The following is a 27,153-nucleotide window of genomic DNA, read 5'->3' as shown; positions in this document are numbered from 1 at the left end:
CGGGTATTACATTTTCTTTATGTCATAATATTCATGGTAGACTTTTTTTTTTTTTCAGTAAATTATTTAAAGTGAAATGCGTTTCGGTAGGTGTCTCGTAATTTCTCTTTTTAAAGTGGGTTGTTTATTTTCTTTATGGAATATACTTCCAAAATAAACTAAAGTTGTTTAAAAAATAGAAATATTTATTTAAAAAAAAAAAAAAAAAAAAGTGTTTACAAAGTGCCGGCGCACCTTCATGCAGCCATTTTTTTTTTTACGTAATGAAATGAATTGAATTTTATGAGTTAAATATTTTTCAATTTTTAAAATTTAAAAATTTATCAAAATTTTTCTATTGGTTCAATTTTTACGATATTTTCAGGGTCAATGTGAAATTTTATGCTCTTTCCAATAAACCAAATACAATATTTTAGACAAACATTTTTTTTTAAATTCACCCCCCCCATTTTGAAATGTCTTAAAATTTAATTAATTTACTCACTCATTTATTCACAAATTGAAGATAAAAGATCAATAAATAAAATAAGCTAATTTAAAACAAAAAAGTGTTTTTTTTTTGAATACCCGTAAAGTCCAAATGTAAAACTTAAAAAAAAAAAAAAAAAAAAAAAAAAAAAATCAATGTGATTTTTAAGTGGAAGCTTATGTTATGTTTGATTGTTCAGTAAATATTGGACGCTGACGACAATTTTTTCTATTTCATTCAAGGTTTTCTTTTTTTTTTTTTAGATAGTCAAAAAGAAAATTCACTCGATAAAGTAGTATTAAAATATATTAAATTAAAAATTCATGTATTTCTTTGAGAAAAGAAAAAATTCCTCAACTTTTTTTTTTCAGGCAGTAAAATGTGACTATTATTCACGTATGGTGACACATTTCTTCACACACAAGGCTAGACGGCTAACGTGTGGTTTTTAAATCCTTCTGTCCATCCATAGTTCAAAATAAGAACAAACACTGCTTTGACGTTTCGCTAACACTGTAAAAATGCTTACGTAATGGCGGCCTTTTCAAATAAGTGTTTAAAAAAATTCTTTTATTTAAAAAATACATGGAATTTAAAATATAAATATGGATAAATTCTTAACAATGAAGAATGGAAGTACCCATTGAATAGTATTTTTTTATAGGCAAGTGATTTTTTGGAATTTATATATACATATATTTTATCAAAGCAAGTTAAAATTCGATTTTCTTTAAATCTTTTAAAGAAAACCGATTTAAAAAAAAAAAAAACAAATATTGCATAATTATTATTTGTTTAAAATTTGGTCTTTGCTCCTTTAATTAGAAAAACAAAAAAAAGATTAGGGTTTGAATTACATTTTATAAGTAGTTATAAGCTTGGAAAGATAGGAGGTCGAATTATTCAATATTTTATCACGCATTTTTAATGTTGGTTTCTGACACTGCTAGCGTTTCAGTAGTTTAACAACTTAGTGTTACTTAAAACATGTTTTAGTGAGAAAAAAAGCAATAAAATAAAATAAAAACATTAATTTACATTATAGCTAGTTGATTCATCTGCTGGGACATGTCAATATGGCGTTCGTGTCAAAGTCATAGTTTCAGAATAGGGTCGCTAACAAACACTGTTTCCTATATGTCATGTAGACAATAGGCAATGATATGAGTAAGTTAATATGCCTGATTGCAGTTCATTTGTGCTACTAAACCAAATAAAAACAATTTTTGCACCCCTATCATATAAAAGATCTGTATTTTACTTAGAGCCAAGTTAGTCCAAGGATAGAGTATAGTTGCCACATCTGGGCAGGAGCGGCTAGAAGCAGCTTATCCTGTCTTGACAGTTCAAAATAGACTTTGTAGCCTAGTGGGGGGTGTCCTTTTCTCTTCCCTGCAATCTCTTTCCCCACAGAAGAGACATTGCGATCTCTGCTTTATCATTATTTTCATGGCAGTGCTCGTATGAGCCCAAATCTATGGGCCTCCTGTCCTGACCTTCCCGAAAAAAACACTTATCTAGCTGAAAACCCTATCAATAATTTCCTCCCACTCTTTATTTATGCCTAAACCTAAATGTAGATTCCATGAACAAAGCTTCTTTCTTAGAACTGCACGCCTGTCGAACTCTCTTCTGTTTCCCTGCTTTCCAACTGACTGCAATATGGTCGTCTTCAAATCCAATTTGAACAAATTCTTGATGCGTAATTAATCCAATTCACCAAATTTCCACTACTAACGATTACTATATGTTCCCTTTGACCATTGTACACTCATTAACTCCTATTCTCGAGTGGCCTCCGGGCCTTGATAAGTGGCGACTCCTTTGTATATAAAAAAATAAATTAGTGAAATTCATTTGTTTAATATAAGACTAAGGTTGAAAATGATTTTATGAAAATGAAATATACGACCACTTAATGGATAAAGTTCAATAATTGATCATTGTTAAAAAAAAAAATGAATTGGTCCGAAAATTTATTTATTTATTTTTTTTTAAATTCTGAAAGTTAATAAATTCTCTAATTTTAAAAATGCAACCTAAATTTTTTATTGTTTATTCTGGACTTTAAAATAGGAATATAAAAAGAGGTTATATTTTAGGACTATCTGTAAATTACATGCGCGCAAAATGAATAGCCGATGCTCAAAACGTATAAACATTTTGTTGACCCTTCATTTTACTTAAAAATTCACCAAAAATCAGGAAATTAATTTTAATTAAATTTTCAGAATTTATCAAATAATGATCACGGAATATAATTGACCCATTATCTTTATTCAAATCTTTAGTGGAAATGTATTATTAGTGTTTTTTAACAAAAAACACCTTTAAAGTTATGGTTTTCAGTAGTAAAGAAAAAAAATATTTTTCTCTTTTTTATGAAAATAAAGCATTGTAAAAAAAAAAAAAAAAAAAATTGTCAAGTACATTACGAAAAAAAGCCCCTAAAGTTTGTATTAATGAATTCGATATCTCGAAGAAAAATTCATTTCTTGAACTACCGATATAATCATTGAATTAAGCATTTATTTTCACACAAAAAAAATTATAATTGCAAAAAATATTTCTACAAGTTTCGCATAATTTTTAAATATAAGATTCTAATATTTTCCTTGCTTGAATGAATGTGAAACATTCGGTGTAACATAATTTTTATATAATCTCGAAAAATAAAAATTTTTAACTTTTAAGCAGAATTAAATTTTAAAAAATGGTAAAAATTAAAAAACGTTAATGATAGGAATGTATAGGCGCACGGCTGGAAGAAAAAAAAAAAAAAAAAAACAGCACTCCAACCTTCCTTTAACTACCTGGCGCCATTTTCAGACAGCCTTTTGACTTTCCGATATTTTGAACTTCTGTAGAATCCACACTTGGACGATTTTTTGTTTGTTGTGAATCTGCAAAGCCAGAATCTCTCGCTTTGGGGAGCTAATTAAGCTATTTTTTTGTACAAAAAGAGTTTAATTAAATATCTTACGACTTCACTAATTATCTTTGAAGTGGACCCAGAAAATTAATTTATCTTTCAAAGGATTTTTACAATGAATTTATTTAACTTCAAACTTTAGCTGAATTTGTCAGCTTCTGAATGTCGCCGTGAAAACATTTTTGCATTGAAACTTTTTTTTCATGAGTACAAATATTTTTTTCATTTTGGAAATTAACTTTAGGCTTTAATCTTTCAAATGCATTTAAAAAGTAGTCGGAAACAAAACAATGAAAAAAAAACATAGGGACCATAGTTTTGAAAGCATATTATCTCATATATACGAGATATGCTTTCAAAACTATGGCCCCCTATTTTTTTTCCAACATTTTTGCTTGTACCTACAGTAAATAACGGTATTCATCCATTGTTACTTGTATGAAGATATATTGATAGTCAAAAAATAATTTCAAATTCATTCATGTTTACAATTTTTGCCTGGGGTGGGGGATTAAAAACATTTGTAATAATGAGGTTGGAGTTTCGTGCAACACGAATGACAAAACCCCAAAATATATTTTGACACCTCTCTTTGCTACTTCAGGAAATCAACCAATTTTAATGTAATCTTCAATGCTTATTAATTAAAGATCACAGAATATAATAAAGTCATGATTATACTTTTTAAAATTTTAATGAAAATATATTTTGTAAACAAAAAATAAAACCACCTTTACTATCGTTATAGTTTTAAATATTAAAATTAAAAAAAAACAAAATGAAAATAAAGCATAATGGTTGTATAGATTGGTTTCCTACAAGTAAATCCAATGAAATCCGTGTGATTATTAAAGAGTACTCAATGGAGAACAAAGTCTACATTATACAAACATTATTGGTTACATATGTGCATACATGTTTCAGTGGAGTCCTAATTCAAGGAGACCATTTCATCAGACCAAAAAAGGAGGAATACAAAAAAATTTCATATGATTTTAATAATAAATAAATTAAATAATGTTAAAAAGGTATTTCTGACGATTATTTAGAAAAAGTATGGATAGGCAGAACGTCAAAAAAAAGTTTATAACTTTCATTTTCTTTCAAATTTGAATTCTATTTAAATCATTAATAAAAAAACTTGTTTTCACTTATTTTTGAATGAATAATAAAATTTAAAAATAAATCGAATAATGCAATTACTAAAATTAACTGTTTGAACAACATTTTACAAATGTTTTATTTCAAAGTTTAAGGGAAAACAATGGTAAACATCAATAATTTTAAAATATTATTGAATAAAAAAATTTATACCAAGTTAAACGGAATTTTTTTTTAAAGAAAAATAAAGAAATTCTTATTTGTGTACATTCAAAAATATTCTAATTAAATATGCATTTCCTATTTTATTACAACAAAATTCAATTAAACGAAATTATTACACTTTTCGTGATCCGTTATTTGTGAAAATCAGTGGGAGTTGTACAAATAATTGCCAACGTTTTTCAATGAATCCGGTTTTTTTTTGGGGGGGGGGATAATTATGCAATTTTTAGTTTAAAAAAATATGTAAATTTTCTTTAATTCGGTATATTAGGATCTTAATTTACTAATTATCGTTGAAATAGTTTTAGAAAACTGATACTTATTTTTCCAGAGATGTTTAAAATTGATTTAGTCAGACTTTAACTTTTTTTTCCTTTCGGACATTTTTGCCAATACATAACCAGGTTAAGTAAAAAAAAAAAAGGAATGGAAGATGAATATATTTAATAATATTGGTTTTTAATCCAGAATTCAACCTAATTTTTTTTTTTTTTTTTTAAATCTTTAGAATAATGTAGGTAGAAGAGTGACCTATTTTACTGTCAGTAATATTCATTAGTTGTATCTTTTTTTTTTTTCATCACTTTTGTTGGCTATTGTAAAAATGGCTGAAATTTAAATGTTCTAACTGTGAACATATCGATTTGAAATCGATTTTTATAAACACACAAACATTGATTTTTAGACAGAAAATACAAATATAAAAAAATTAGATTGAGGTTATTCTTGTCTTGGTTGGAAATCACAAGATTTCGGCAAACGTAACCTCCGACCTTCTCCAAGTGCACGTCTTCAAATGATACAGGATATCGAAACTATTCTATATTTGGATTGGTCGTGACTGCATCCTTTTAAACCACGTTATTGGATTGCTTTTCTTCTGATGGCCATGACCATGTAAATGTGTTAATTATGTTATTCTTAGTTATCGTCTGTAGTAAAGATTGAACCTTCAACCTCTAGAAGACTGTCACTTAAAACTGGTTGTTAACACATTCAACCGTTATATCATGAAACTGTGTGGACAATTTTAGTAAGATTTTATGCTATGCAAAAAACAAAAAAAAAAACTTTAGAAATATGTGATGGTGACAAGAGTTAACCAAAATTTATGGAAAATCAGTATTTTTTAAAGTTCAAAATTCATGCATTCATTCTTTTACAAACTGTTATCGTCATAGTTGTTTCACGAATTATGAAACCTCAAAATAAAAATTAAAAAATATTTAAAAAATTCAAAATTCATGTTTAATTAAAAAAAAAAAAAAAGATATATGCCCTAAAAATGTAAATTCATTTTATTGAGCTTAATTGTGGCAATTTAGAAAAAAAATATATTGAACGTATACATAAATAGTATACATAATAGTATATATTTCTTTATAATCGTATATATGTTGCCAAAAAGAAAGCCCGCACTTGTCATTTTTTCAAAAACAGCAAATTTAAGCTAAATTTCATGTACCTGTTTAAACAACCTATACCTCATTTTATTCACCTTTTATTCCTCTATAATTTTACTTGTTCATATTTGACTTAATTGAAATATCCTAGTGTTCACGTCAATTTTAAAAAATTGACTTTAAAGCAAGAAGAAAAAAAAGAAACTCTGCACAATGGAAAATTGTTCTTTAAATGTAACTTTAGGACATTAATGCAACACAAATACAACAGGAACACTATGAACTAGTTAATATTTAGTAGCATAGCCCTTACACAATTTGACAGCTTGCGGCAATGTTACAGTGAAAAGGCATCCCACTTCTTAAAAACTTTTGTCCAAAGTTCTTCTAGATTTGAAATTTTATCATTGCGTACCTGTTGCTTGATGTAATGCCATATATTTTCGATAAGATTGATTTCTAGAGATTGTGCAGGCCAATTCAAACACAGAATATCATGCTCTTCAAGGAATCTGTTGACATTGCCAGCTGTGGAAATGGGAGCATTATCCTGCATGAAGATGAGATTATCATCCAAATTCCGGCCAAAGTAGGGTAGAAAATGCTCAGTCAACATACGAATGTACTTGGTCAAATTCGACCTTGCAAGCGACCTATAGGCTCTCGACCATTGCCCCACACCAAAACTGAACTTCCACCACCTTGCAGCATTGAAACTGTGCACCTAAGATAAAATTCTTTGTCCTTCCTTCGACGGAAGGACTGCCTAACCTATTTAGATTGCTTTTGTCGCTAAAAATCACTTTTGACCAATATGAAGAGTCATGATCTCCATTGCATTTGACGAAGTCCAGACAGCGCTTTCTATTCTTTACAGAAATCATTGGCTTGCGTCTTGCAACACAGCCTCGCAACTTAAATTCTTTCAATCTGTTCTCAACTGTAGAAAGAGAGCACTTTTTAACAAGATTACACTGTTGTTGAATTTTGGGAGCCGTTTCAAATCTGTTTGAAGCTGTAGATCTTGATAGCATTGTCTTCTCTGTAAGAAGTAACTCTAGGATGACCAAATTTAGGAACATCACGAACATTGCCGGGGTTTTGGTGTTTTTCGTTATACATGTTGTACATTCATCTTAGTTTATTTTTAATTAGTTCATATGCGTTTCACGTTGGTACAGTGGTAACGTTACCAACTTTGAATGCTACAGTTTTGCTTTCAGTTTCGATTCTAGCTGATAGCACCCAAATACTTTTTACTTTTGAAATCATGACTATAATATATACATGATCTGCATAAATTATCATATTTAAGCGTATTTTACGATTAGGCAAAGCCCCCCCCCGTATACACACACATACAGTAATAGAAATGTAACTCCATATTTTAAAATACAATTTATTTTTTAAATATAATTTTTCCAATTAATACGAGAAAAAGTATAATGCACAGACTTTTAAAGTTCAATATAGGCGCCTTTATTCATCACCAGCTTTTCAAGTTGACCAGAGCACCTCACTATGTTTAGAGATGAAATTTGCCCAATTATTAATGTTTGGGACAATATTGAAGATTTGATTCTTATGCAAGATGGAAGCCTCTCCACACTTTGCTATTATTGTTCATGAATGGCTTAGAAGTCCTGTCTTAATACCCTGCAACATTTTTCTCCGAGGTTGGCTGAAAGAGCAAGTCTACTCAACCAAACCAAGAAATTTAAAAGAACCTGAAGGGTGAATATGTGAAGTTATGACTACCATTCCGCAAGAGTTTGTGAAATCAGTTGATGTGATTCCTGGTCGACTTGAAAATCTGGTAGGGAACGAAGGTAAATGAATTTTCAATAAAAATCCACTTTTTTATACTTTCTTCTCATTAATTGTATAAATTATATTTCAAAATTAAATTGCATTTTAAAATAGGGAGTTACTTTTCAATTACCTTATATGCAAGACAAGAGCAAAAAATTGTTAATCTAAAAGTATTTTTTAACCTACGGCTCATCTAATTATCTAACATTTATCACTAGCTGGTTTTAGACTTTTAGTTTTTAAACTCTTTACATCAAGTGGCTTCATGCCTTGTCTGGAGCGATTTTCATTAAAAATAACGTTTGTAGATCGGGTATTTTGATAAAAATTCAAAATATAAATAGCTTTACTTTTCCTTTATTTCAATAACTAATTGTGCATTTATCAAAGTTACATATATGCAAGAAACACAGGTACATTTTATGCAATATTTGAACATTAAATTTAAAAAATTAGTTATACTTTAGAGTTGAAAAACAGTTTTATTATATAAGTTTACAGAAAGTATTATTTTAGAGGACACTCAGCAAAAAAAATCACCCCTACATAGAAAAGGGAGTCTAGTTATTTTTTTTTAGGAACTGAACTGGGGGGGGGGCAATTATTTTAGAATTTAGAGTGGGAGACCAGTTTCTCAAATTGAACACAAAACGATCCGATTAATAGCGTTTGAACAAGAGTTCGTTTAAATGTAATCATGTCCTTTTTTCTTTTTGTGTGTGTGTGGGGGGTGCATTTAAGGGAGTTATTTTTGTGGGGGGGAGTGAAGTTCTCGGTCATAGTGTTAGGATTAAATGCATTTATATACCCCCCCCCCCTCAAAAAAATAAATAATCTTCATTGACAAAATCTGGTAATATGCCCTTAAAAACACTATCCGGTTAGATAGTAGACACTAACCTGGGAATGGGGCGATCATTTTACGCTAAATTGATCCAAACTCATTTTTTATCCATTCAAGTTTTTAAGGATGTTATTGTTTACAATTACCTCCCTAAAAATAGAATCTGAGGGTGTTCACTTACCAATTTCAGTTTTTTAATACAATAGTGACACTATCATAAAAAAAATGTTTTTATGTTTAGAAACACAAACAAACCGCAATACTTAACCGATATCTTAACTTTAATTCTGGTCAGAAATAACTTTCTCTCCGTCAATTTAAAGCGTAAAAAAATTATTTTCTGGTATTCGTATGGAATTTGAATCTAACCAAATTTTGCCAAACTAAATCTGAAAGTTGGGTTAAAGTCAGTTTCAGTTTTGTGTAGATTAGAGATGTTTGAGACCAAAGCATTTCAGGTGAAAACAGATATTTACGTGTCATGTCGAAATTAAGGAGTTCCAAAAATCACGAAAAATAGAATTAATCGAACTATCGAGTTTTATCGTACGTTTTAATGCTGGAAGAGTTGTGCGACCAATTCAGTATGGCAAACTGACTAATCTCCCTGAAATATAATCCGACATTTTTAAACACAATGTCAGAACGGAATTGTAGATGATTTTCTTGTTAAAAAATACAACTAGCACACATCATCTACTGGATCATTTTCCATAATTTTGGGGAATTTATAATTTCAACATGACATGTAAGTACGTAATAACGTTTCCACCTGAAATGCGTTGATTTAAAAAAAACATCAGTAATCTACACAAGCACCTTTTTTTTTAGCATTTCGGGTTTGTCGAAATTCGAATCGAAATACTGTCTATGGCCATATTTTCCTCATTGGTCGTGTGTAAAATAATTTTTTAAAAATCTAAAATTATTTTTTACACCTTTAAACTCATTTGGAAATGTTTGATTGGATTCAAACATAAAAATGTCACGTATTATGGTTAATTTGTGCCCCTTTAAACCAAGGCGATAAATTATTGCCATGTCATATTGTCATAAACCAAATAAAAACAGTTTTCGAAGGAGACACTATTCTAGCATTGGATCTGAATTTTGATCAACATCTGGTTGATAATTTTCTCAGCATACGTATAGAAAGAAAAAACGATATGAGCTTAAGATATACTTGTCTATATGTACACACGGATAAAAATCTTAGCACTGAATAAATATTTTATTCTTCAGGGCAAGATTTGATTTTTAATATTCCTTTGCATGTCGAACATTTATTACATACGTACCAGCTTTAGCACTTAGCAGAGTTCTATTCTCTCGAGATTATATATATATATAATTTTGTAGATTAACATCTTCAGTCAAATATCCACCCACATCATAAAAATGAAATTCTATTTTTTTTTAATTTTTTTTTTAAGCGATTATGTGTGAACAATACTTGTCAGGAAAAAAAAAAAAAAAAAAAAAAATCCAGAGTTTCAGTTTCACATAAATTTAATATAAAATGCTGCCACATTTCCCGATCATTCTTATTTTAATTTTTTTTTTTTTTTTTTTGTAAAAAGAAAAGTCTAGTTTTTTTTTTTTTTAAGCGATAACATGCGGTTTTATCAATTTGCAACTTGGACTTAGGGTTATTAGTTAAAAAGAAAAAAAAGATTAGCCCGGAAATAGGGAGTTGTTAACTTTATAAACAACTGATCCCAAACTTAATTTTTGTCTTCTACCAAGTTTCTCAGTGTTTTGCACACGTAATCGCCTAAAAGAGAAGGCTACTTATGTATTTTTGGTACCGTGCTGAAATAACATTTCGAAAGCCATTCTTAACATGGGGATGGGTGTTTTGTAACTATTCTGTGCTTCCACTTAATTTAATAAAATATATCGTGAAACTTAAACTTTACCTGAAAAAAAAAAAAAAAAAAAAAAAAAAAAAAAACTTTTAAATTAGCGCAGTACGAAAAATACATAAGCACCAAAAATCTCAATTGGGTAGCTAGTTGCGAATGTTGATCTGCAAATCTACCCGACTTTATTCTTTAATCAATAAATATAGTATTAATTGCTATATCTATAGGAAATAGTCTTCAATATCTGCAACGGAGCTTATGTGGATGCATGTTTTTAGACATGACTACAAAGACAAAAATGGCCGCGGGTCATCCGTTGTCTAGGTGGAGAGTTTAGAGAAAATGATTCAAAATGATCAAGTTTACAATTTTTAATTCATTAATTTTTCTTTTTTTTAAATATTTGATTACTAAAAATAAAATTGTGCTTCTACAGAGTTTGAACCGAACTGATTTTTGCTGAACTAAATCTAAAACGGTACTCGTACTGCTTTTGAAACAAACGAAATCGACTTTTCGTTCGAGTTTTCCCAACTGCTTACGTAAACAGCCGGAAGATGCAGACGCGCTTAATCAGAAGGCGACAAAAGCAAACACGGTATTTTTTTTATTTTATTTTATTGAATGCTGTCGTCTAGTTTTGATTTTGACGCCGGTACGTTTTTGTTCGTTTTTTTTTTTACGTAATTCCGTGTCGGCAAAAGTTGGTTGTTTTGTCTAGTTTAAAAGCTATAGCACTGCCCCGCCCCCCTAGAATTTAGGTTTGTTAAAAAAAAAAAAAAAAAAAAAAAAAAAAAAGTTAGGTTCAAAATGTCTAAACCTTATTCATCCAAATTACGTAACAAAAGAGACAGACCGATAAGTCTTTTTGGCCTCTTACGTAAATTTGATGTTTTCAGAAATCCAGGGGGCTAACACTTGATCTCATTCGAATATTGAATTAAAGTTCTCCTTTAGTTCTCAAATACGAAGTTAGTAAAGAAATTGAGAACAATTTTCCTTTCCCCAATTGACCATTTCAATAGGTTTTCTTGTAGTCTTTTAGTCTTACGAGTATCCAGGATAAGTCTAGTCTGGTGGAGTATCCAGCTTCGTGCTGTTAAGGTAAAAATGACTTGAAGAAGGTGTACCCTGTACCAACCATGCCTAATAAAAGTCAATTTATCGTTACTTCCATGGCAAGCGCTCGTCTGAGCTCCAATCTCTGCCCCCCTCGCCAATCTTTCACGATAAACACCCGCCTAGCTGAAACCACTCTCAATAATTTTTCCCCCACTCTTTATCTGTGCCTAAATCAAAATGTAAATTCCATGAACAAAGCTTCTTTCTTAAAGAAGTGTACGTCTGTGGAACTCTCTTCCGTTTGCCTGTTTCCCACCCGACTACAACTTGGAGGTCTTCAAGTCCAACATAAACAAATTCCTGCAACTGCACCCTTAAGTAAGACACTTTATCAAATCTCCAATACTAACGATTACTACGATACTATCCCATTGATTATTGTACATGCAATAACCCTTATCCCCGAGTGGCTTCCGGGCCTTGATAAGTGGTGACTACAATGTAAAAAAAAAAAAAAAAAAAAAAAAAAAAAACATACCGGGCTGCGAATACTATGTGATTTTGAATGTTTAGCCAGGTTTTTATTTGTTGCGAAAACTATCTTCATGTCAAGTTTTCCTGACAAATCCCTATTCAAAGACCTTCGAGAATAGTGTCTCGTAGGCATTCAAGTTCTCTCCAGTATATAAAATAGTATTTTATCCGTGATAATTTAATTCGTAGTATTCAATACATTATCAGGACTGGACATTTTGCAGTATAAACAAAACGAAAAAATTGGTCCAAAAATAAATATATAAGCAAATGTTACCAAACCCCAAGATATTTTACTACCTGGAGAAACGTGTTTTAACTTGGGTACTCATGCCATGCACTTAATGATCCGTGCTGAAATAACGCTATTTAAAAAGCCATTCTTAACATGGGTACGGTGAGGACGTTTTGTAACTATTCTGTACCTTACAATTGAATTTAAAAAAAAACTATTGTAACTATTCTGTACCTTACAATTGAATTTAAAAAAAAAAAAAGACAAAACTTTAATTAAACTTGGAAATACGATTTAAAAAAATAGCGCGGATCAGTAAGTGTATTAGCACCTTAACTCGCATTAAAACGTTTTACTTTGAAACAAGTAATGCCAAGCCTAAAGTTAAGAAAAAAAAAAATAGTCCTTAGACGGTCATTTGTGAAGTTTCGATAATTGCTCAAAAATCAAAAATTAAACAAAATACTGGTAAAAACCGACGTAATAAATGTCCCCAATCGTGCGAAAATGTAATGTTCTACCACCTACCAGTATTTTGTTTAGTTTTTGTTTGGGACTTCCCAGATGACTGTCTAATATCGGGGGTTTGTATTACTGTACACAGATTCGAAAAAGTTGTCAAAAATATATATATATATATATATATATATATATATATATATATAAAATAAATGTCATCAAAGGCAAGACTTTTCTACTTAACTGGATAATTTTCTAGTGTTTTTATTTAATGCAACAATGCAACATGTTTATTCAGCTCGAAAAACTTTATCGATGTATTAGAAAATTAAAAATAGCGCCCGCCCGACTCTCTCTGACATGGTAAGTTTGGGAAAAGGAATTAAAAACAAAAAATATACAAAATACTGTTAAAAACCCCACCGATTATATGTCAGCCTATGTCACGGTAACATATACTGAGTCAGTTTTTAACTCCTTTTCCCAAACTTACCGTGTCAAAGAGAGAGTCGGGCGCCATTTTTAATTTTCCAATACATCGGTAAACACTGTTTACAAGCTGAATAAACATGTTGCATTAAATAAAAACAATAGAAAATTATCCAGTTAGGTAGAAAAGTAACTTGCCTTTGATAACATTTATTTGGTATATATTTGTTTTTTGACAACTTTTTCGAATCTATGTATATATTAATACAAACTCCACAAAACTTATCCAGATAGCTAGAAGAGTAACTTATCTTGCCTTTGGTAACAATTATTTGTTATTTGTTTTTGACCACTTTTTAGTTTTGATGTCTATACTGCAAAAGTGCAAAATGCCCGCTACCGTTTCATACGTCAGTGCTCAATACATTAGAAGAGCTTAATATGAAATACTTATGGCAAGTGAGCTACGTTTGTTTAATCCACTTATCAGAAGTTCATGTTTATACAACTAGAGTTCGGGACTACCGTATTAATTTCAATGATATGAATAGTAGGGTAGGCTTAAAATATTTTTTAATTAGGAAAAGAAATGTAAATGTGAACAGAAACCTCCCTGCTGCTCAACTCCCTACATAGTGGCCCTATGGTCCCAAATAGTAATATGCCTTGTTTTGAAATGAGGAGTTTTAACAAAATGTAGTACTTAAATGTTCTGATGCTAAATTTTATCTTTTCTCGTCTCAGTCAGTGAAGGGGAAAGCCTTCTAGACTGAGGAAATTTATTTTTATTCCAATTGAGGAATCCTTGTTCCTAAGACTGACCTTTTGGGGGAGGCAAATTGATAAGAACCCAAAACTTTGGTTATGCAAATAGTCTTCAAGAAAAAATAAAATTGCACTTCTGCAGAATACAAACAGGGTTATTTTATTTATTTATTTATTTATTTTTTTTTAGGTAGGATTTTCAGTTAAAATGAAGTTATGTCCTTTGTCGACATTCTTCGTCAGCTGACCCATTTAATGTTTAAATATACAAACTAATTTGGCTGTTTTTCAGAATAAAAATATTTTAAAACTAGTGAGCATTAATCAGAAATGACTCTTCCAGGGCATTCACACAGACATATCAGCTGACGAAGAATGTCAACAAGGGCCGGAACTTGATTTTAACCGAATTTTCAAGCTAACTTTTTACGGCATGTTCATTAAATTGTTAGGTAACAGGCTATCCCTTTCCCATGTCAATAATAGATTTCTAAACATTTCAACACGGTCCGTATTTTGCACCACTGTTGAAATGTTATTTAGTAAAACTGGAATCATTCTGAAAGGGCTCTCCTCTCCGGTTATTCCGGCGTTGTTTCCAGATATATCGGAGGTTTCCTTGCCACTGAAAGGTTAGGGATTGAATCCTGGTTTCGCTACAGACTGGGTTAAAAAAAAAAAAAAAAAAAAATACTGGTAGAAATCAACCCAATAAATATTACCACATTTATTGGTTAGTTTCTACAGACACTTTGCTTAATTTTCTATTTTTGAGCGATCATCATTTTTTTTCTTGTTCTCAGGTAAAACTCAACATGTTTTTCGAACTGAATAAACGTTTTGAAATAAGTTAAAACACTAAAACTTATCCAGTTAGGTAACATTTGTTATACGTTTTGTAGTCTACTGTAAAAAAATATCCATAATTACTACTTTGGAACTTGTTCCCTCGACACCCAAATCAACAGTTTAGGCCATTTCTGAAATGGTCTTTTCCATGTTGATTGTGGTATGGTATGATGTTGATCTTGTACATTCCTAGGAGACCCACACTCCCAGGCGTTGCCTTCTCTCTTTGAGAAGAGGTTAGTTTATAGCTAATCGTCTGAGGCGTCCCTACAGGAGAATACAGAGGGCTGCCCAAGCATTTTTGCAGGTCATAATGCTCCTCCAAGGCAGTGCCACTTTCAGATCCTTGTGTTAAATTTCTCACCATGAGAGATAAATACGATAACTAGGGTGTATGTATGTATATATATATATATATATATATACACACACACACACACACATACATAGTGATAGGGTATAAATAAATACATATATATATATACACACACACACACACACACACACGATATGTTCTCAAAAGAGGGAGGGGAAATATTTAGTACGGTCAGCTGTACGGAGAAAAGGAAATAGTTCCACGTCGTTCGAACATACATTAAGTGTCAAAATTGACCGGACACGGTTCTTCAAAGAAACATAAACCAAGAAAAATATTAAAATGGACACAAATTTGTAATGGGTAAAAACTTAAAGGTTAACAGATTTAAAATTCGAGATAATTACATGTCTATTATCTTTTTTTTCTGAAAGAGGGGGGGGGTGTAAAAAAAGAATTGCATAGCAAAGCCATTAGTTGAATTGAGAAATGGAAACATTACAACCTACCTTGATATATCTCTTTATACGTCTACAAAGACTTTAACAAGGGTAACCGGTGATCAGGTGTGTTAGGTGAAACATCCACGCGTTTGTTTTATTTTTAATAACACACAATAACAACAATAAATGTCCCCCTGTTGTATTTATTTTCGGGACGAGGGTTGAAAAAAAGCCCAGTTTCCAACGCTGTGTGCCACGTACCGCTCACTTCCGGTTGACATGCGCAGACGCTGCCACGTAGACAGGAAGTCGCCGTGCATTGTGGGACGAGCAAGTTGTCGCGTGGACAAAAAATCTAAGTCTTGTTCTGGATAGAGTGTGTGTATGCGGGGGCGAATAGGTACTAGTCGAACTACCAGTTGATCTTTCTCTCTCTCTCTCTCTCTCTCTCTCTCTCTCTCTCTCAAAATAACAACAAAAATATCGTTCTTTGAAAGAACGAAGTGAATAGCCGCTGTATATACAATGTTATCCTTGCGTATACAGTGATTGTTTTACATACTTGGCCCTTTTATTTATTTATGTTTTACTTGGGGAAGGGGAGTGGTTGGTTCACTGCTTATTAACGACCGGAGGCCAGTCTAAGATAAGGTTCTTGCAGTAAGGTCAGACACGAGTGTTGATTTAACCGCTGTATCCACAATTCTTGCGTATACAGTGACTGTTTAATACATACTTGGCTTTTTTTTTTTTTTTTTTTTTTTTGTAGGAGAATTCACACACCCCTTCCCCAACTGGATGGTTGTAAAAGAAAGCCGCTTAGCGTTTATTCAGATTGGACCTTATGGCGAAAATTAAAAGTTAAGAAAATACATAAAGGTTTGTACGTACGAATCAAGGAACGGAGATGAAATATTCCAAAAATCACGTAATTTGGTTAACTAGTTTTTTTGTTTTTTTTATTATTATTCAGAAAATTAAATTTTACTCCGTGTCCATAAAGGGAAAAAGTAACGGCAATGGTAAATTCAAGGGCAGACAACCAATTTTCATTTCATTTTTTTTTTTTTTTTTTTTTTTTGATAATGTCGGAAAGATAAATGAAACGCAAAATTTAAAACCAAACAATAATTTATTAACATAACATAAGCCGTGTTTCTTGGCCTTCGGGCTAAGATCACAAACACCTTTTCTGTTCTCAGTCAGTGGAGGAAAAATCCTTCATGACTGAGACAATTTTTATTTTTGTTCCTATCCAGAATGCCCCTTTCTGGGTAGTTGGATTTTCCCCACATTAAAAACCGACTTTGTGTCTAACTCTGCCCTCATGGGGAGGTAAGTAAATAGGAACATAACGATTTTTTTTTTTTTTTTGGTATTTTTTTTTTACATTAGGTCCTGTTAGAAATCTATTTAGCCGTTTTTTGCTCCTTGAGCAGTGGCAAAATAAGACAATCACAACAAAGCCTATCTTTAAAATTCAGTACAAATTTTATTGATCCTCGGTTGTAAAAAAGAAATGCCCATCTTTTGCCTCTGTAAACAGAGCTGTTAACAGCCTCGATAGGTGATAGTCTTTCATCTTCAACAAGAAAAGGAAGCAGGTTCATTCTGTCTTTGAAGATAAGAATTTGCAGCCATAGAAGGGGTTGATATGATGCCAATATTCTCACTGAGTGGGTCATAGAATAGGTCGATAGGATCCAATATTCGCACTGAGAGTATAGTGCAGAAGTCCATGAAAATGTTAGTGTGGTAATTCATACCAATGAAAGTCTCTAACGGACTTAATGAAGATGTGTCTATATTTAGGCATGAAATAAAATGTCTCAAAGTCTCTAGTGGACGTATGATAATGTGCCTCATTATTTAGGCATGAGATGAAATGTCTCAAAGAGATGAAAGTTGGAGGCTCCATGCCTCCTGCGGGGTGTGAGTTTCAAACGTCCTTTTTGTATGATTTAGCAGCTTGATGTAACTCGAGCAGATTCCGCCCAGTTTGGGTCCTTTGATGAAACTGAAAAGCAAACACACAAAATCCAAAAAGCCTGCGAAAGCGCAACACTTTGCAGAGAATAAAATCGGCCAATCTGATTGGTCCCAAACAAATACAATAGGTGGCATGATGTAATTATCAAATTTCTAACACACTGCCAAGCCAAGGAAAGGAGGAAAAAGTAATGGATATTCATTACTTTTTTATTAAAATTTGCAGAAATTTAAAAACTGCCATTAAGACAAGTAACAAAGGTTGTCCCAGGGGACTTAACTTTAATATAGTTGATTTTTCTTTATTTAATTGAAATGAATGAATTTAAAAACTGCCAATAAAAGACAGGTAACAAGGGTTGCTCCAAGGTACTTAACTTTAATAAGGTTAATCATTTTTTATTATTATGGAGTTCAAACGTGTGTCTGCCGCTGAATGATTTTATACAAAATAATCTAGATTGTCTAGAAATAGGTATGGCTATATAATGTTGAAAAAAAAAAAAAAATAGACGTATAGAAAAATTTCCATCGCGTGTTAATTTAGGTCGCCATCTTAGTTTTAAGCTATTAAATTCTTAGTTTGCGTATCGGTTAAATAATACTTCAAAATGATTTTAATCTATAGAAAAAATTATTATATAATTATTATATAATTTCTTTTTCAATTTCAACTAATAATTATTGTCTATATTATCTAATCTGAGGTTATATCTATAATAGGTTAATTAAGGTTGTGGATACGAAACTGAGTATGAATTGGTCAAAAAGTGGGACCGAAGAGTCAACACTCCAGAGGAGGAGCATTTTGATCTTGCAAAATATGTCTGCACAGTTTGTCGGCATTTCCCAGCAGATCAGTCTAGATCAGTTATTAACCACAAGAAAGAAATGATTACATCTTAAATCGATTAACTACAATCACTGATTATATAAGACTAGCGGGGGGGGGGGTACCCGGCGATGCCCGGGTGTCTTGAGGTAAATCAAAACTCCGGGGGGGGGGGGGGTTAAATAATAATAAAAAAATGTTTTGGTAGGTGAGTATGAGAATCGAACCCGTACCCTTGAGTTGGAAATTAATGTGTGAAAAAAAAAAAAACGTGCGATGTTACAATTGGGCCACCACGACATACAGCATAGACGTGTTTGAATTTATTTATCTAACTATTACTATAAAAACAGGCGTGCGTAATAAAAGTTAACTTTGCTGCTTCCATTTGACCTAATTAAGAAGGTCAAATAGAAGTCACGCAGCGTAAGCGTCTGAGTTTGTTTATCGAAATTTGACTGTCTGATATACAAGATTGATCAAAGCTGATTGCTTCTGGACGTTTTTCCCAGCGCAATGCGGCGAACACGTCCGTTTGAGTTTAGTTTCACTTTATTTATTACTAAAAAGCCCGATCAACACGCAAGAAGCCAAAATAGCAATAATTTTGTAAAAATCGACGTAAATAAATCTATACACTACGCGGTTTCCTAATTCCTAGATATTATTATATAGGACCTATATACACAGTTTTAAGCGATAGTAACTACCCCGGGAGCGTGTGCTCGAAAAGCCTTTTGAAGACATACACGAAATGGTCACACACATTTTGCCTTTTATATATATAGATTCAATGAGATATTTTACTGGAACAATATTACCTCACTATTATCAGTGAGGAAAATGGTGAAAAAATATTTTTTTTATAAAGAGGTCAGAGCCCTTTCATGATCAATAGATTTCAGGTTAGACCCAATCGCCATTGGGTAGATTAGCTACTTCACTTAGGAAGAAAAAGATAAAGGAATGAGATATTGATACAAGAGAAACCTAACTTGATTCTCCCACTAACTAGCAAGAAATTATTAACATTTTAAATTATCTCCCTTTATTATGTTTTTTAAGATTGAGAAAGCTACCATTTAGCCCTAAACAATAATGATACATCATGAAATTTGAATTTTATTGTGATATTTTATTCACACAATTCGGACAATCCCACTCCCCTATGGTGTCCTGCTCATTAATCCCGATGCAATTAAAATGATACCAATTATTACATGAGTCACAGCACACCATGTGCGCTGATTCGTCATTATCGACTGAACATGCAGGGCAATAGAAAGGCCTCTCCCTTCTATAATAAATTCTGCTGGAGCAGATTCTGGATCACCCTTTACTTCTAAAGGATAAATACGCTTTAGCGAGTGGATTTGCAAAAAATAAACAAAAAACAAAACACATGTTAAATGTGCAGATGTTTTCTCAAACGTAAAAACACACTTATAGTGGGTGGGGTGATCTATTGGTTTTATGGATAGTTAAAAATCATTAAATATTTATTATTTTATTATTACTACCAGCTGTGAAAGTGTTTTAAACAAAATCGAAAAAAAAAGAAGATTATTAAAGGAAACGTTTTTGGCATCAGAAAATATGTTGAAAATTCTCCGCCACCAAAGATAGTGGATAAATCAGAGTTTGGTCTGGTATAACAGTTGTGAAATTTTCCAAGACTGCGACCTCCAGCTCTGTCAGGAGTCAAGAAACATAAGACTATAAATTCAAATCCGTGCGTCTGAACTCTAATGCAGATAACAAAATGATGTTCGCTCGAAGTATCCGTCATCAGAATTTCTCCCCGCTCCAACAGAAGCAATGCACTTAAATAATCAGTAACTGACATACATATGCAATCAATTCCATCAGTAGAAGCAAATATAAGTAAGAATTAAAACGTCACTAGGTTTGCACAGTCCAAAACGAATCCGACCCTCCTCCGATCTCCAACATCCTCAAGTCAAGTGAGTTGTTTAATTTATTTTTCTCACAAAAAGGCACAAATGTTTACAGGGAACATGAACTATAATAGATACATTGAGAGCATTGCCAAGGCTGCTGCAAGGAAGGTGGGCTCTCTCTACCATGCTAGAAAGTTACTTACGCCTGAAAGTATCCTGTACCTCTATAAGGCTATCATTCGCCCATGTATGGAATACTGTTGTCACATTTGGGCTGGTGCATCTGCTGCTTGTCTCTCACTCCTGGACAGGGTTCAGAAGAGAGTCGCTAACCTGATAGGTCCTGAATTGTCATCTAGGCTTCAGCCTCTGTCCCATCAATGGAATGTTGCGTCCCTCTACCTGTTCTACAACTACTTTAATGGTGAATGCTCTGATGAACTACAAGCACTTATACCTCCTCGACGTGACTACCCCTGACAAACCCGACTAGCAACTAAGTCCGACTCCTTTACAGTAGAGATCCCTAGTTGTAAGAAAACCTTTTACTCCAATAGTTTCTTCCCCAGAACTGCAAGTCTTTGGAACTCCCTTCCGGGATTCTGCTTTCCCAACTGTACTGATATGCAGAAGTTCAAGTGCAATATGAACCAACATCTTGCTGCCCAAATCCCTACATAGTACCCCAGTAGTTGTTGCCCCTGATAGTAGCCCTCTACACCAAAGTGTCAATTTGCCTTGTTTGGGGTGAAAATGTAATAAACCCCCTTCCAGGATGCTGCTTTCCCAACTGTACTGATATGCAGAAGTTCAAGTGCAATGTGAACAAGCATCTTGCTGCTCATCTCCCTTCAAAGTGCCCCTGCAAATTATGTCCCCGATAGTAGCCTCCTACTTCAAAGTGGCACTGTGCCTTGTTTGGGGTGAAAATTGAATAATAATAAAAAAAAGATTCCAATACCAAGTCTGATACCTCCAAAAATTCTGATTTTTTCGATTTCTAATTCCGATTCTTATTAATAGTCCCAACACTACTAGATATCCAACATAATGTGATGCATAACATGCTACATAAATGAATAAAAATCATAGACATAATTACTAGGTGAAAGAATATATTAATGTCCCATTCTTATATATTGGGCACCCTATGACAGTAAATGGTGATAAAGTTAACTAATATGAATTTTGGCAAGGGTTACATTGGTACATGTCAGGATAACCCAGATATGTAAAACAGACGGTTCTAAGAGTTGAATGGAAGTATGTGACAAGGCAGGGTCAAGAGGTCAAACACACTAGAAAAGCAGGTGTTGAACAATATGACGATATGAGATGGCATCACATTTTTGATGCATCTGCATTTATCGACCTGTGATGTCCACAAAGTTACTCGGGTGTGCCTGGCAGATGACGGAAAGAACCAGAAACGGCCAGGTGAGCCTTATTACAAAAAAAAACAAATTGTTACACCCCACTTCACCATGTTAAGAATGACGACGACCACTGAAATTCATTAATACATTGAAAAAAAAATGTCTTAATATCCAGAAACCTACTTGTTGACCATTTTCTAGTTGTTCTCGTCATTTGCTGGGCATACCTGAGTAACTTCGTGGAAATCGTGAGTTGATAAATGTAGAAGTACCACATTTTTGAGCGAGCGATAATCTGGTGGCAAACGGAAATATAACAGTAGCAGATTGTGTGATTGAAGCTAGGAGGGGCATCAAAGGTTAGCTCCCTAGACAAAACGTGTTAGAAATGCAGGTGTCAAATGATATGATGATAGAAAGATCGTCATGTGTTTTAGGAAGGACTGAAAGTTTATAGTCAGTCAAAGTTGGGAAGTGAGACAGTCAAAATGTGCCTGACAATGTAGAAAAATCTAAGTGAATGTTGCCTCAAGACTCTGCCCATGTGTCGACCTCATTAAGACTAAGTTAAGAAAATTAAGTAAGCAAATAATTAGCTAACTAGTCTTATTGAGATATCCCCTCAATGAGCAAGCCGTCTTTAAAAGTTTCCAGTGTGTTTTCATGCATGCATAGATTTGTCTTAAGTTAAACAGAATATGAATAACTATGATAAAATATCAGTTCAGACATGGTGAAGTAAAAATGTAGAGAAATCTAAGTGAATGTTGCCTCCAGACTCTGCCTGTGTGCTGTCATCCACAGAAGAGACGTTGTGTGCCTGTCTTTGCTTTATTGTTATTTTCATGGCAAGTGCTCTTCTGAGCTCCCTGAAACCACTATCAAAAATTTCCCCCCACTCTTTATCTGTGTTTATACCTGTTATATTGCATATCCCTCCATATTTACATGAATAAACCAGAAACCAGCAGGAGCAGCGATGGGGATAATAATGACGACGCTAAGATAAACCCTGTTCATCGATATAATGTAAATGGTCACACTAAACACACACGACAACATCATTTTTTTATGTACACACATCAACAGAGGAAGCCATACATCAAAAGAAAAATCAAAATACAAAACACAAACATCACAGCAGACGCAACTCCGGCAGCATATAAACACGAATAATTATCTCATAAAACATTGCAAAAGTACAACACCTACTAGAACACCTTCACAGCTTTCTTTGCTTTAAATTGATATCACACATGTATACAAACATCAAACAGACGACTCCCTACAATACATTAAAACACAAAAAAACAAATAAAAATAAAAAGCGAAAACGACAACCAGCGATAAAAGCCACCTTTGTCTACAACTACATCCACAACATGGGTATAAAAACGATAGCCTTTTCGACAAGTGGGCAGATCGGCCAAGCATGTCAAGCTGTGAATCTCGTTCCACCACCAGCCAGCAGCTGTTAATCCCTCGCCAACGACAACAACTAATAAAATTACTACTCTCCCTCCGCCACCGCTGCCGCACCACCACTATCTCGCACGTGATACTGGACAGCAAACCTTGAAGACTACCCCTCTTTCACCGCAGCTGCCACCAGATCACTACAGCTCACCAGACAGCGAGGTTTGTCCTGCCAATAGCAGCAGCTACCGTCACCAATTCTCCATCAGCGACACCTGCTATTAAGATTACTCCTCTTTCGCCATTGCCGTCAACCCTCTGGTGCTACCGGACAACAGTTTTTAAAACTACTCCTCCTTCACTATCACAAACGCACCCGCATTCCAGACTCCAGAACACATAAGCCATGTTCCTGCCATTGCCGCCCCGCCTCAGCCTGACAAAACACCAGATCAACGCTGAGTTCATATCAACACCTGATCAGCATTCCTACCGACATCCCGCAGCTGACACACCAAGCAGTTTGTTTCATGATTGTTTTGATTTTAAATAAAAAGTTTAAACTCAACCTTTTCGTTTGTCCTTTTCTTGCTTCCATATGCTCAGTTTTGCAATATAACACACCTAAACGTAGATTCCATGAACAAAGCTTCTTTTTTAGAACTGCACGTCTGTGGAACTCTGTTTCCAGCTGGCTTCAAGCCCAATGTAAACAAGTTCTTGATGAGCCATCCCCATCCATCGACATACAAAATCAAATTGTGTAAACTGGTTTGTATGCATATCGTCTGCACATACATTATCCTGAATACAAATAAATAATTATATTTTGGACCAATTAGAAAACTTTCTGAATTTATTTGAAATGGTCTCTCTGGGAGCCACTCAAATCCTTTAAAAAGCCCTCGCTTCAGATCAGTTTCGCTTTTATACGAAAAAGCCGAACGAACACGCGAGAAGCCGGAATAGCAAGAATTTTATAAAAGTCGACGTAAATAAATCTAGAAGTGACATGCATTCGCAAATCGTACATATTATGATCTAAGTGGTATATAAATAGTTCTAAGACATAGACCCCCCCCCGAGAAGCCCGGCGAAAAAAGCCTTTCTTGGACATTCAAAAATGCGCACGCCGCATTTGCCTTTTATATATATAGAAGATGCCTTTGAATTCATTATTTTGTTTTGTTTACTGTATGACAATGCCTCTCGTTTTTCTCACATTTGATTTCACTGAAAATTTTTTTCTGAATCTGCTCTTCTTAAAAATACATCGCCCATTACAAAGCACACCAAGGTAACACTCCCCAAACCGGCATGAAGTGCATCCCTAAAAACCGGTGACCAACATCCCAACAATCGTGTAACGATTCGCCACAAATATTAAAAGTGGTTGTACAAGGAACATTTCAGTTGCGCATACAGCTGCTGTCTACACCCACGCAATTTCCATGCATAAAGCTAAAACTCTGCTTCTTCACACGGACGTATTTCAAAGCACTTCATGTCACAAAGATGTTTTTTATTTTCATCCAATCGGATTACGAAGAAAATGAATTTAAAAAATATTTGGTACGTCCAAGGATGGAGTACTGTTGCCACATCTGGGCAGGAGCTGCTAGAAAGGACTTATCCTGCCTTGATAGAGTTCAAAATAGACTTTGTAGCCTCATAGATGTCCCTTTCTTTTCTTTGCAACCTCTTTCTCATAGTCATAGAAGAGATGTTGCGAGTTTGTCTCTGCTTTATCGTTATTTTCATGGCAAGTGCTCGGCTGAGCTCCAATCTATGGTCCCCCTCGCCAAACTTTCACAAGAAACACCTGTCTAGCAGAAAACACTATCACTAATTTCCCCCACTCTTTATCTGTGCCTAAACCTAAACGTGGATTCCATGAACAAAGCTTCTTTCTTAGAACTGCACGCCTATGGAATTGTCTTCCGTTTTCCTGCTTTCCAGCTGACTACAATATGGCTGTCTTCAAGTCTAACATAAACAAGTTTTTGATGAACCGTTCCATATAAGTTAACAAATTTACCGAATTTCCATTATTAACGATTACTATATTGTCCAATTTCTACTGTACACTCTTTAACCCTTATCCTCGAGTGGCCTCTTGGCTTTGATAAGTGGTGCCGCCTATGTAAAAAAAAAAAAAAAAAAAAAAAAAAATTCTGACAGGATTCATTGGAGCCGGTTTAAAACCTATAAAAAAAAGGCACGTGCGCCAAAACCAGTCAATCACAGTAAAAGCCAGCCAGTATGAAGTAACAACCAGAGAGAGACCCCGTCGGGTCTGACGCTAAACAACCAACATCGTTTCGCGCGCATCACGCATCTAAATTATCCCCAGATCAACAAGAATTAACATTTACCCTTCTTGTTTCATTTTGTTTCATATTAACGTCCGAATCACACTGGATTAACAATACTGAACTAACTAATAGAACGGATTTTAATACCATTTAAAAAAGATGAAAAAGAAATATTTTATATCTTAGAAAACATTTTGCCTCAGTCAGAGAAAGATTTTTTTCCTGCTTTTCATTTTATATATATATATATATATATATATATATATATATATATATATATATATATATATATATATATATATATATATATATATATATAACTTTATTCGATTGGCAAAATTTTAGAATAATTATAAAGAAGTGAACCATCGCGTAAATTCAATCAACTAAAATAAGATGGAAAACGGGGTGAGGAAAGGTAAAAAAAAAAAAAAAATATGGGGAAAGTTACATGTAACACATGTATCAATAAAATAAATAAGTCGATTAAAAACAAGATCGTTAAAATACACCCGAAAACTGAAAACTGAACGAAAAGCGAAAACTGAACGAAAACCGAAAACTGAACGAAAACCGAAAACTGAACGAAAAGCGCTTCGGGTGTATTTTAACGATCTTGTTTTTAATCGACTTATTTATTTTATTGATACATGTGTTACATGTAACTTTCCCCATTTTTTTTTTTTTACCTTTCCTCACCCCGTTTTCCATCTTATTTTAGTTGATTGAATTTACGCGATGATTCTTAATGGTTGGTAATTAATTAATGAAGCCCAAAAAGAAGAATCTGGAATCTGAAGTGTGAATGGAGTATAGTAAACTACAAAAAGTCAGTTTAATTTGAAAAGATATAAAAATATGAAGGTGTACTCTGTAAAGTCCAGAATGAAGCATCTGGAATCCCAGATGTGAATGGATCATAATAATGTATATGTAATTGCCGGGCAATGCTGGATTGCTGGGTAGAAAGCATTTATTCAGTTATCTATCTATCTATCTATCTATCTATCTATCTATCTATCTATCTATCTATCTATCTGTCTGTCTGTCTATCTGTCTGTCTATCTGTCTGTCTATCTATCTATCTATCTATCTATCTATCTATCTATCTATCTAATTGTTTGTTTGTCTAGTGAAATAAACAATAGTTTGAATCGTGAGAAATGATGGTTTAAGTGAACATTATAGGTGCAGAAAAGGTCAAAGGGTCATGCTGCGACATGTATCAAACTCTGTGACGGATCAAATTGCACCAGAAAGTACACAAATGGGGACCAGATCCGACATGTCAGGGGTCCCGATTTGAATAAACTGAGTTAATTTTAGTGAGTTGGGTTCTAGATGCCGGAGATATAAGCAGTAGTGTAGCATCAGATTTTGCCGCCTGGGGCGATCATAAAATTTACCCCCCCCCACCTCCGCTGGCATATAATTACCTGTTTTGCTCCCCCCTCTCGCTGGCATATAATTACCTGTTTTCCCCACCCTACGCTGGCATAAAATTACATGTTCCCCACCCTAGCATATGATTATCTGTTTTACCCCCCCACACACACACACACTGCTGGCAGCATATGACAA

General features: G+C 33.4%; 1 protein-coding gene across 3 annotated transcripts in view; it reads right to left on the bottom strand.

The window, feature by feature from the left end:
* The window catches only part of LOC145268731 (protein transport protein Sec24C-like), a 107,413-nt gene extending 90,649 nt beyond the window's left edge, over positions 1-16,764 (bottom strand). For 2 of the 3 annotated variants that reach the window (XM_080124302.1, XM_080124304.1), the window contains exon 1: positions 15,810-16,764. The gene's annotated coding sequence lies outside the window, so the exon portion shown is untranslated. The remainder of the gene's footprint in view (positions 1-15,809) is intronic. The other variant, XM_080124303.1, reaches the window with a different exon arrangement.
* Between the last annotated feature and the right edge of the window lie 10,389 nt (positions 16,765-27,153).

Source organism: Euprymna scolopes, chromosome 44 (assembly GCF_053919585.1).
Source record: "Euprymna scolopes isolate OS-2025 chromosome 44, ASM5391958v1, whole genome shotgun sequence".
Lineage (NCBI taxonomy): Eukaryota > Metazoa > Mollusca > Cephalopoda > Sepiida > Sepiolidae > Euprymna > Euprymna scolopes.
The sequence above is the reverse complement of the archived record's forward strand: the minus strand, read 5'-3'. Positions and strand labels throughout refer to the sequence as shown.